The sequence below is a fragment of the Olea europaea genome, unplaced genomic scaffold, assembly GCF_002742605.1.
Source record: "Olea europaea var. sylvestris unplaced genomic scaffold, O_europaea_v1 scaffold1481, whole genome shotgun sequence".
Lineage (NCBI taxonomy): Eukaryota > Viridiplantae > Streptophyta > Magnoliopsida > Lamiales > Oleaceae > Olea > Olea europaea.
Window position 1 is genome coordinate 1 of NW_019232372.1, and position 13,393 is coordinate 13,393.

At 32.7% G+C, this 13,393-nt stretch overlaps 1 long non-coding RNA gene across 3 annotated transcripts; it reads right to left on the reverse strand.

Moving 5' to 3' along the window:
* Positions 1-6: 6 nt before the first annotated feature.
* On the reverse strand, positions 7-11,187 carry LOC111376281. Of its 3 annotated transcripts, none has more exons than XR_002699443.1 (4): positions 11,012-11,187; positions 10,842-10,926; positions 4,424-4,515; positions 7-1,349 (listed from the first exon to the last, which is right to left on the reverse strand). It is a non-coding gene; the product is annotated as an uncharacterized LOC111376281 (long non-coding RNA). The 3 variants fall into 3 exon arrangements; XR_002699444.1 differs by having other exon boundaries at positions 7-621; positions 837-4,515; XR_002699442.1 differs by having other exon boundaries at positions 7-4,515.
* Between the last annotated feature and the right edge of the window lie 2,206 nt (positions 11,188-13,393).

Genomic DNA, 13,393 nt, shown 5'->3' on the forward strand with positions numbered 1-13,393 from the left:
CATTGAATGCTTCATTTCCCTTCTGGGATGTCCATAAATAATACTCCATTTCCAAAAATAACTACTTTCCAAAAACTACGTTTACTTATAGAATCAACACATAACATGATTCTTGGCCATCAGTTTTGATGGTAAAAATGAAAACTCAAGTCAAATATCAACTTATTCAAATCTCACCTAGAACAGCATGCCAATTTTATTAGAAAATTCAATGTGGACATATTAGAGCATTCAAGTGTGGAAAGGATAAGTAGCAGATAACCCAATATTGATATATTCCACACTAAGAACTTTGATGGCAATTGATTTGTGAATCTCTATGCAATTGCCTTAATGGTCACAATCCATTTCTTTAGATAGAATAATTAGTAAGCACAGACATGCCACTGGAGCCGGAGTGTCCTTGTCAGACAGATACCTGACATGGATACATACCAGGTATATGTCCGACACACAGATGGGCATGTCACGTTTCATTATTTTTTTGAACCGGTCACCACATATTGGAAATGGCAAATGCATTTCAAACAATCAAAAACAAAATGGGAAAAGGGGATACTAACCTGAAGAGGAAATGGCAAATGATCAGAGGAAGGAGGCAGCTGGGCGGAAGAGGAGATGCTGCTAGGTGGAAGAGGGAAAGAATTAGTGCCAAATGTGTTAGGGAGGAAAGAGGATAGCGCTAAATGAAGAGAAACCCTAATCTCGAAAAATGTGGCTTTTGAGCCTAGGATTTCGGTATCGACTTTCATTCACTCCCCACTTGAAAGTAATCTTTAGATAAAGCATCTCTAGCAGGCGTAGAAAGAATTCAATTCCTTCTTCTAACTTCTCACCTTTGACGGAATCGTTGACAGAATAACAATCAGGAGTCATCATGCATCCCGAAACGCGATCTCTTTGAAATGATTCGTCATTTGACTTGCCTGAATCACGCTTGTGCCTGTTCGGGAGAAGTTGGGCGTCCCGGCTCATAATGCTAAAGATTCCCTTTTTAGCGTGGATAGATAAGCTAGTCTTTTTCCTAGTTTGTAGGTTCCATTTCCGCGAAAGTATTTCGTAATGTAAATCTAATATAAAATAGATTAAGGATCAGGCCGTTCGTCCACGAAGCTGTAAAAAGAGATAAAGGGGCGGCTATCTAGCGGGAGTCGTTTCGATTGTATGCCGCCAGGATCAGTGTCTGCTGCTCCTGGCGTAGTCCCTGGAGTTTTTCTTCTAGTTCCCGAATGCTTTGACCGTTGATCAGGGAACACCTGGATTTGAACTGGGGAAAAAGGATTTGCCGTCCTCTGCCTTACCACTCGGCCATGCCGCCAAAATGATACAAAATCGATATGATAATTTTCCTGGATTACGGAATTTTTATTGTACTTGCATTTTGTCACTGCTTCTAAACAATTAAGAAGCGTGATTTGATAATATAAGACACAAATTTTTAAGGTAAATGAAAAACAGGCAACAAACTTTACTTAAAAGAACGGGCACACAATTGAACATAGAACAACTTCAAGAGTAAAAAATCGTGGAAGAAAAACCAATCGAAACTTAACTATTTTAACCTTCCAACCTTAAATTGCAAAGAATGCATAATACATACGTATAGAAGCTGTCATGAACCATACTAGTCTTCCTCGATTCTTAGTCTGCTCGTTTTGCATTTCACTTCAGCTTCCTCAAAATTTCCATCTCCATCTCAAGAACACGATAGGGAGTAGATGATAATATGTCTAAACCTCTTTAGAAATATGTGACAATATATGATATAACTCAATGAAGGCGGTGATAACTGGCAATGCAATTTTTGAAATGCAGCTAAGAATATCATATGCATGAGTAAGGGCACATTCCTTAAAATTATCGCGATGTGGTATTGAGATTTGTCCAAAAGTAACTACAAAAGATACAAGCAATATGCAAAAGGCGAAAGATGCGGCTAAATTAAGAATGATAAATAATGAACCATTGTCATTGGGTAGAAATTTTATTAATAGTAAAATTGATATTAATTTTCATAGAACTAAGCAAAAGAAAAGAAAGGCTAGAGGAAGTGGAAATACAATTGAGAAAGCTTTTAATATGACAACAAATAGCTGCATGATGAAATTGCTAGAATGTTCATTCAGAGAGTCTGCTCTTTATTGAGCAATAAATCATAATAATGTCTGTTATACTCTTGTGTTGATATCCCTTTGTGAGGATGTTTACCCCCAGAATATAATTCGTTGAGAGTTGCTCTTTTCCAAATAAAGAAAGTCAATGTTGAAAGATTATTGCAATCTATTAAAGCAACAAAATAAAAATAAAGTGAGAATTGTGAATAATTGCTCAATCAGCTCGCACAGCCTTCAATAATATCTACGATCATTATCACATAGGCCTAAAGACTTGGTGGGTCCTTCATGGTGCTCATGTACCTATGCTTCAAACATTCCCATGAAATGATTTGTGCAGACATCCATAGTGTTGAGAGTGAAAATGGAGTAACTATTCCTTTTTGCATTCTATTAACACTTTCCTCTAGGATATAGTTTGAGAGCTACTATTCTTCAATGAGAGAAAGGCCAATATAGAAACAATATAGCATCCTATTAAGGGCATGCCAATAGAAAAAGGAGTGAGAATTGTGATCAATTGATAGAGTGATTCACAGATTTTGGTACTATCAATGATCATTACAACGTTGACCTAAAGGCTTTATGGGTCATTCATGGCGCTTATATAACAATGCTTCACACAATATCTTGAAGTTATTTGTATAAACGTCTTCACGGTGTTGTAAGCGAAAATGCAATTCTTATTCCTTTTTGAATTCTCTTAAAAGGAATACCCTAGCTCCAACATGTGCAAAGAATTTAGTCTCCTTCTATAGAAATCTTTGTCTATTACAAAGGAACCCATATTATATACGAGGAGAGACTAAGATGTCGGACATTAAAACTAATAAATTTGATTCAGTTGATAATGTTAGTGTGTTTAAAAATGCCATTTGTCTCTAGATAAACTCATAAACCTGTATTGGAGGCAGCACACTTCACTGATGACACAGATGAAAATGTTGGAGATGCAACTCAAGGTAAAATGATAGAAATTATTTCATTTTCGTTTTGCTGAACTCCATGCTATGAGAAAACCATGAACTTCGTGTCAAGTTTGTTATATATTTTATATACACTTTGATGCATCAAGTATGAAATGTTAGATTCACTCTGCATTATAAAATTTTTAAAATAAATATAAAATTTATTATTACTTTAATTGACGTATCTAGACATGTCTGTGTCCTAATTTTCTGAAAATCAAGTCAAAGAGAGTGTGCGCGCGTGTGTGTCTAATCTAAGTAACAATAAACTCATAAAAATGTGCACATAAATTAAACATCTAATCTATAGAAGAAAAATATTTAAAAAAAAAAAAGAGAGAGAGCGTAGAATTCAATAATAATATATGATAATGGAGTAAACAAGCACTAAACCCACAATCTAAAAATGGTACTGATTTTCACCAGTTTATGAACAAAGGATTTGAGGACTGCCAAATTTCTGAATTTTTGGTCCATTGAAAACTTTATCACTTGCTGTTCTTGTTCAATTATGTTCTTTATCAGTGTCCCTTTTACTTCTTCAAAAGGATGATGTAATGGAGGGAAATATCATTATGAAACAACATTACTATCTTACAAACCTAGACTAACAAAAAGCTCATGAGCCTACAAGTCAGTATTTTTGTCCAATGGCTCACTCCAATTCAGCTGAGCTTAAATCAAGCTACTAAAGCTAACTTGCAGCCCTAAATTACTTAAATGTTTCAAGACAAGGTTGTTCCTAGACGGAACTAGGTTAGATAGTCAACAAACTCCAACCCTCTTCCCAAATTTACAAAAACTTTAGTAGCCATTTACCAAGCAACCAGATTTATAAAGTGCCTCGTTGTATCGAGGAATTTGCCTCTATCACACAAGCCGTGAACCTCAAGGTAAACCCAAAAAAATAATATAATCAATTAAAAGTACAAAATATATTAATAATAAACTACAAAAAGTTAAAAAAAATCCGTAATAGAACATCTTAACAAGATAAAAAGTCCAATTTGCAAACTCGAAAAATAAAATGTAATTGACATCAATAGCAAATGTTACATTAAAAAACTAGTAATCACAAGACAAGACGACTAACCTAGAAGAAGAACTAAAACATTAAAACAAATATAATAGTAATTGAAACTTCTTTTGATTGAACAATTGAGATATTGGAGGTACACATGGCTCTTCACTAGTTATTTTCTCTAATCTCCAATTCTTTTCGTTATAGTCTTTTAGGGTTCATTTGTGTTCAGAACGGTTTAAAACACCTTTAAAATGTTATAGGCTATAAAAAACTAGCCACTGGTATAAAAAGCAAGGGCAAGGATAAGGAGATCACACCTCAATCACCTAGAAGCTTGTATGTTGAAGCGAGCATTCCATTAAATTACGGAGCAAGTCTTGTGAATAGCGAAGGATTCACATGAGGCATGCTTGTATGTTGAAAACAACGGAAATACCCAATCAGTTATTAAAAAAGCTAAATAGGGCGTCAAAGTAGCACATTATAAGTAAAAAATGTGGTAATCGCATTAAAAGAAATAAAAAAACTAATACTAAAATTTAAAACAAATGAAACAACGGACCAACTATTTAGAATTTTGCTTGATTTTTCTCCAAAAGAAAATATCCAAATATCAACAACAAACGTACGAAAAACTATTCCTATTTTAAGGATTTGTTTGAGCCCTATTAAATTGGAAAAATGCATTTTGAAATAGTAGATTGATGGAAAATGTGTGGTTAAAAAATAAAATTTTTGAATTTGCATGAAAATATTATTTTATTGAAAAATGTTTGGTTGAAACGAAGAGAGAGAAATGTTTTTGGGAAAATTGGGAATCAACAAGCTTTAAATAAATTAAGGTAGGCCTATTAATCCTTTTTTACCACGGTATTCCATTCAAAAATTCGGAGATAAGAAAACAAAAACGGGTAAAAATAACCAGCAAAATACAAAAATAATAATAACTAATTTACATGTCCAAGGTCTCCATTTATTACCAATCGTGTGCTACTAAAAAATTATACACACTAGGGATGGAGGTTATCACATTTTATTGTATGATACGAGACTAGTATATATGATGAAAATTGAATTTATTGCTAGTTTCAATTTAATTCATACAAGTTTTTTCTATGTTTTATATTCTATTTACTATTAGGTTTTTTTTTTTTATTAATTAGTTATTGTTTTCTTAGTAGATAAATTCAAAATTCAATGGCGATTGGGACTTTTAAATATTTTTCATTACCTGAAATTTAATCATTATCTAGATTTAAGTCGTTATCATTATTTTGTTTTAAATAAGGGATGTAAGCCTGAATCAATATTGCATTTCTTCACATTTGTCAATCCTAAATCAGTATTCATTCAGATCAACAATTTTGTATTCTTTGCAAAGAATCAATGAATATTTGATTTATAAATTTGTAGTATTCTTTATGAATCAATACATTCCTTATTTCAAACTACATCTAGTAGTATTAAAGCCCAACCACGTTCCTGATAGAGATGAGGTTGCGTTCGTAAAATTCAATGGCATAAGTTCTATTTTCGGACAAAACTCTTTTTGCCCCTTTTAATCTGAATGTGGAATCTTTGAATTTTAGTTAAGATAGTCCTCCGATCTTTGATGAAGAAATTCAAGAATGTATGAATTTGTAATAGTACAGTTACATCGGTCCACCTAGTTTCTATGAAGAGCCTGATATCAATATCTGTGATAGGTCTCTAAAGAAATAAAGGTTGGTCTTTAAGTGTCATACAAGAGAGCCCGTAAATCTTGAGATGCTTGTTATAATTCAACATTCGTTTGAAGAGTTTTCTATGGTGTGCCCCTGTAAATTTACCAAGTAAATTATGGTAAATTACGATCATTATATGACTTTAGATGATAACATGGTATAAAATTCGAGGACGAATCTTATCGATTAGAGGAGAATGATCAGGATCGAAAGAATGACTGGTTCAATTTAACTTATGCAATTTTTATTTATGTTTTATATTTTCTTTACAATTAGAAATTTTTAATTATCTTTTAGTTTGTATTTCTTCCTTGAATAAATTTGGAATTCAATTTCAATTAAGACTTTTTAATATTTGTCATTATCTAGAATTTAGTCATTATTTAAATTTTTATCATTATCTAGAATTTTTTTTTTTTTTAAAAAGTAATCAAGTATTTTATTAATCAATGCGTAATACACAAAAAGTGTATTATCAATTTAAATATGAAAGAAACAACTTGAAATTGGGCAACTCGTTTATTTGCCTAGGAGATGTAGCGTTAAACCAACTATACAATCTCAAATAAAACAATTCTCTAATCTACTCTGTTATCCGTGTTTAATCATCAAAGCAGCAGTTGTTCCTCTCTCTTCACATACACCATACGATGCAACACGAAATAAGGTCTCATACAAGCTTGTTATCCTTATTGTGGAACTTTCTCCTCCATGCCTTTAACACATCTTCCATACGTCACGAAAACACCCATTTCATGTGTTAAGACGCTAGAATATCGTTCCACAGCAAACGAGCAGCATCACAATGAAGGAACAAGTGATCAATTGTCTCTGCATCCCTTTTATACATATAGCACCACTCTGTAAAATAAAAATCCCTTATTCGGAGATTATCTACCATTAACACTTGTCCTCTGACAACCACCTATAGTAAAAATGTCACCCTTTGAGGCAACTTACATTTTCATACCATCTTCCAAGGAAATGAAGTCTCCACATGTCCCAATAAGGATCTAAAATATGTTCTGACTGAGAAGATACCATCATGAGTCAACCTCCACCTGCTACAATCCCCCTCTCCTATCCTAATCCGCACCTCATACAAAGATGCCAGAAGTGACGCATAACCATCCATTTCTCAATCCTGCAATCCCTACCCAAAAATAATATTCCAATTGAGACTTCCGTTATTTATATCTAAGACCTCACTCACCTTAGTAGACGGCACCAGAGCGATATGATGCAAAGAGGGAAACCTCACCCTAATTCGTTCCTCTCCACACCAACAATCATCAAAAAATACCTCTTGTTCTCCTATCTAATTTTCAGATCTTCTTTTCTTTTTTTTTTGAAGTTTTGAAGGCTGTTTTAACTTTAAAATACCTCACAACACCCTTATAATGTTCTAGCCTATACAAACGATCAAAAAAGGTCAAACCCAATAATGAAAAGTGTGAAGCAGTAAAAAAGTAAGCTTTGAGGCTCTGAATGGAGGTTTAAAATCAGGTGCACCTCAAGGTATAAGTCTAGTTCACTTGTGAAAACAATGTAGCCAACCCATTTTTATTTCTCTTTCCGAATTTTTGAGTTGTTTCATTTGCCCAGCTAAGAGTGTAACAATTATTACAATATTTGCTAGTAATCCTAATAAGCTAGAGCAACTCTAACTAAACAATTATGCCCATCTTTATAATATCCCGAATTTTTATTACTAGGCGTTAGAAAAAAATTAAGACTTAAGTGCGCCATTATTAAAGTATAATGACCTTATTGGTTATTAACTTAGTTAAATGACCTTATTAATTATTAGCCAATAGTTTGAGGACCTAAGTAAAGAGTTAAATTGGAAGTTAAATGAAATTATATGTAAATATGTCAATTAGCCATGATTAAAAATGATTTATTTGACCACATGCATTATTTACACCAAGATTCAAGCCAAGTCAATTAATTTGATCACATGATTAAAAGAATTGATTTGACAACTTTCAAAATAATGCACTAATTATGCTTTGACCATGCCTAACATCTAGCCATTTTCTTTCAATTTTCTATACATGGTCCAAGAACTTGCATTATAAATAGGAGTTAAACTTAACATTGGACTATGCCTCACCAATTATTTACACTCTTTCTCTCTCTCGCTATCACTTTGTCTCTATACCTTTAATCTTTCACGTCTTTTTCATATTAAATTTAGTCATACACTTACAAAATCACACAACCCAGCACGCGGCTCAAGGATATCCCTCTAACAATCACTTCTATCATTTTTGAATTATCAAGTGAAAGGTAAGTGTAGTAGTACGAATTGTTCTTTCATTATTTAAATTATGAAAATTTATATTATAAATATGATGATACTAAAATTCTAGCTATGATTATGATAAAGGTCCTATATGTGTAAGTTGAAAGGATCAGAGTTTAGTAACGTTATGCATGGGAATTATAGCCACGAAGTTCGGATTTTAATTCTCGTGTCTCCATATGTATGTTATGATTTTCCGTAATTAAAAATGAGATGAAAATTCGTTATTACTCATTTACTGAGATTTATGTCTCACATGTATATGTTAAATATTTTATAGGTAATTAAAAGAGGCGGGTTCAAGGGGATCGGAGGTGGATTGTACTTGCGTGGTTGAAAATGAATAATGATTTAAGTAGTTAAAGATTTTTAACGATGTTTATTGTATTTTCTTTAAAATTTGTTTTAAACCTTTCACATTCAAAAGATATTATGTTTTTTTTCATTATTTATGAAAGTATTATTTTACGATACATGTATAATGATTCCAAAGGTAAAAATTTGGGTCGTTGCAATCTCAACTTAGCTTCTCTGTTCAAATTATGCAAACAACAAAATAACTCTAAATCCAAACAACCGACAAATCCCCTGCAAAACAAAAATGTCAAAATAATTGTATGTCATGAAAATCATACAATGATCCATCTAAAAACAGCCCTCTCATTAACAAAACTCCCAACCTTTATACACAGTAACTACCAAATTCCAGCCTCCAAATTGAGAAATGTATCTAGAATACCACATTTATCAGGTTGATGCCATAATCAATACGGACTATTAATCTGACCTGATATTGAGGGTATCTTGTCATTTCACATCTCCTATGGTTCGCTATTTCAGTTCTTGAAAGTATTTTCGTAAAATTAGCCAAACAAGTCCAAAAACTATTTTTCGATCTCAAAAACTCTTTTTGACTTTTCAAAAGTTATGTCAGACTATCTTTAAAAACCTTTTCTTCACAGTATGGATAATTCACATAGTTAAAAGTGCTAAAATAAGAAGGAGGTCCTTAGATTGAAAAGGGTTAAATTGAAAGGGGTCGCCCAATAGCCAAGTTGGGCTCTAGTATGTCTATGCTACGATTAGACCACTATCGACCTAATAACCTTTCACAAAAGAGGAAATTTAATGAAGCAAGATATTTAGAGATTTCATTTCATAAATCATAGACTAGGTTTATTATTTTAAAAATCAGAAATTTTGTTAATTAATTAATATATTTAAAATATTAATAATTATAAACCCACCCAAACCCTAAATTATCCTCCATTTTCTTCTTTCTATAATTTTGGTTTTCTCTCCCTCTCTTTTTTTCAGCAATACACGTCCCCTTCTCTCTTCTCCGACAATACACCAATCTTCAACATTGAAGCGAGACATTGGATTAGTATCTACATCTCACCCTCTCTCATTAAAAATCTGGAAACTCTTTATATCGCTTAACTCTCTTATCTCTTCTACTAGAAACCCAACATTATTGATCGTCGCAAAAAATCGACCATCGCAACCACACGTAGGACCAATGCATGCAATGCAGCTAAACTCAGGACTAGGGCTGGGCAAATCTCCTGAACCGAACCGATCGAACCGAACCCGAACCGAACTGAACCGAACCCGACGATTCTTGTCAAATTAAATACCCGAACGGGCTAAATCCAAACAACCGACAAATCCCCTGCAAAACAAAAATGTCAAAATAATTGTATGTCATGAAAATCATACAATGATTCATCTAAAAACAGCCCTCTCATTAACAAAACTCCCAACCTTTATACACAGTAACTACCAAATTCCAGCCTCCAAATTGAGAAATGTATCTAGAATACCACATTTATCAGGTTGATGCCATAATCAATACGGACTATTAATCTGACCTGATATTGAGGGTATCTTGTCATTTCACATCTCCTATGGTTCGCTATTTCAGTTCTATTATTACACAATATCCTCTTGAAAATTTCAGTTTCATGAGTCACAGAGTCCATATTAAAGGCATCTATAAAACAAAATAGAAAAAGACCAATTTCACACCACAAAGTTTATGGTGGCATAAGTTTTGACAGAGAAAATCAGGACATTCAAGTTTCATGCTATGTCCATGAATTACGTGGAACTTTTATGAAGATTAGCTAGCTGAGAAAGAAGTGAAAGAAAATGTTTGTCAAACATTTGAGCATACCCATCAGAGCTCAAAGTTTGGATCAGTACTGTCACATCCTGTGGTGCAAGAGTGATAAATAGTTTTGTACACATCATTTTGGGCAGTTCCAACAGATTCTCAATTGAATCCAATGTAGTCAATGCTGTGAAACCCCAATCTGAAGACAAGCTCACAAAGAAAAGGGATTCCCAATGCATGCATTATCTTAGTTGGGCTCGTTTAAATTTCAAAAGGATGCATGCTAATCTAAGTAAAAGCAAAAATGACAATAAGCATTGATCACAATTTTAGTAGAAAGTCTGTAAAGACTCCAGCTAAGGCTAATCAACAAGAAATTCAGTACAGGCAAAACACTTAAAGTCGGTAACATCAAGTTCTTCAGCTAATGAGCACAGTCAAAACAAACCCTTACATCATACAAGACGAAAGAACCAAGAAAACAAAAACTTCAGCTTCGAAGTGAAATAATCATATATCATACGTGTCAAATAAAAATCCAAAACATGAACAAAATAATAATGCTTCATGAATGAAAAAGTTACCATAAAGCAAGAATAAGTGACAGAAGGAGCGCCCGGCGTGTTGGGATAATGGCTAATAGCAGAGTCCCTGAGAGGCCCCCAAACCCTATACCAAAACCCAAAATCAGATTCAGAAAACCAAAATCTAGAACATAACATAATACTGTAAAACAATTAAACAAATATGATACCTCTTCGAGGGTACGGGGACCCAATCGACAGAGGGGATGAAAACAGAGTAACTGAACTAAAGGAATTGAGGGAAGATGACTAAATTCTGTGAAGCATTTTTCTGTAGAAGCAGATTAAATCAGATTACTAACGTCTATGGTGATTGAGGGATGTTTCTGATACAGAGAAAAATTTGTTGGGCAGATTAAACGAAAAATATTAGGCCTTATTTGGTAGGGATTTTTTGTCCAAAAAATTGATTTTTTGACCGTTATTTTACTATTCAAGTCGTAATTTTTGACTTTTTCTTTCACATATGGACCCCACTTTTCTTCTAACGGTCAAAAAATCAATTCTCAAAATTCCTACCAAACGGGCCCTTAGTTTAAGATTTTTTATTTTTTTTATTGTTAAAATTTCTATTAATTATTTTATTTTATTTTTTTCACTTTGAAGTCATTTCTAAGAATTAACCCTTGTTTGAGCCACATTATTTTCATAAAAGTGTATTTTTGAATAGTGTATAATATCATTTTATTGAAAAATGTGTGGTTAAAATAATATCGAATCACTGTTTAAAAATGTATTTTTTTCAAAAAATGGGGCTCAAAATCTTTCCTTCTTCTTTTCTACAAGGGAGGTCGTGGGTACCAACCTGGAAGGCATTACCCACCTTTTAGAGCCTTATAGTTAGAGTTTGCTTGACTTTATTTTTTCATCGAAATTTTTACTTTTTGAGGGTTAAGTTGATAATTTTTTCCGTAAAAAATATTTTTGAACTTTTGATCATTTGACCATATTTTTCTCAAAAATAAGAAAACATTTTTTTAGTAATAGATTTTTATTTTCCATATAATTCAGTATCTCTTCTCTCTCTCATATACTTCATCATTCTCATTTATCTACCAATAAAAATTGAACAAATATAATATTTTATAGGCTAAAAATTAAATCAATCATACACGTAGAATTAATAATTTTTAGACAAATAAGTTGTAGGCAATTGAGGCTAGAATTTATTTTATTTCATGCAAATTTCATATTCGCGATCAAATACATTCTTATAATTCGTTTACGACTTTTGCTTTTTATAGAGCTTTTTAACGAAATTACTTTAATTTTTACTTGAAAATTAATTTTTATAAGCACTTCTTATATTGGATTAGTTTTCTCTAAAAGTTCTTTTAATAAGCGAAAGTATTTTCGTAAAATTAGCCAAACAAGTCCAAAAACTATTTTTCGATCTCAAAAACTCCTTTTGACTTTTCAAAAGTTATGTCAAACTATCTTTAAAAACCTTTTCTTCACATTATGGATAATTCACATGGTTAAAAGTGCTAAAATAAGAAGGAGGTCCTTAGATTGAAAAGGGTTAAATTGAAAGGGGTCGCCCAATAGCCAAGTTGGGCTCTAGTATGTCTATGCTACGATTAGACCACTATCGACCTAATAACCTTTCACAAAAGAGGAAATTTAATGAAGCAAGATATTTAGAGATTTCATTTCATAAATCATAGACTAGGTTTATTATTTTAAAAATCAGAAATTTTGTTAATTAATTAATATATTTAAAATATTAATAATTATAAACCCACCCAAACCCTAAATTATCCTCCATTTTCTTCTTTCTATAATTTTGGTTTTCTCTCCCTCTCTTTTTTTCAGCAATACACGTCCCCTTCTCTCTTCTCCGACAATACACCAATCTTCAACATTGAAGCGAGACATTGGATTAGTATCTACATCTCACCCTCTCTCATTAAAAATCTGGAAACTCTTTATATCGCTTAACTCTCTTATCTCTTCTACTAGAAACCCAACATTATTGATCGTCGCAAAAAATCGACCATCGCAACCACACGTAGGACCAATGCATGCAATGCAGCTAAACTCAGGACTAGGGCTGGGCAAATCTCCTGAACCGAACCGACTGAACCGAACCCGATGGTTCTTGTTAAATTAAATACCCGAACAGGTATCTGAATTAAGAACCGATAGGTATGGTTCGATTTTCGGTTCTAGACCAAGAACCAAATAAGAACCGAATCTTTATAATTTTTTTTTATATTGAATAAATCAAATTATTTTAATTTTAATTTTTCTAAACAAATTAATAAATTAACAATTTCTAAATCCAAATTTTTTGTCTAATAATTTGTTTCATTTCTAATTTTTTAATTTTTGGCCCAATTACCCATTTTATTGTTTCATTTCTTAGCCCAACAAGATTCAACCTGCTAAATAACCCTAAACACCTACACTAAAGTGTATAACGCTGTCTCCTAAATCAGATTACTAACGTCTATGGTGATTGAGGGATGTTTCTGACACAGAGAAAAATTTGTTGGGCAGATTAAACGAAAAATATTAGGCCCTATTTGTAGGGATTTTTTGTCCCAAAA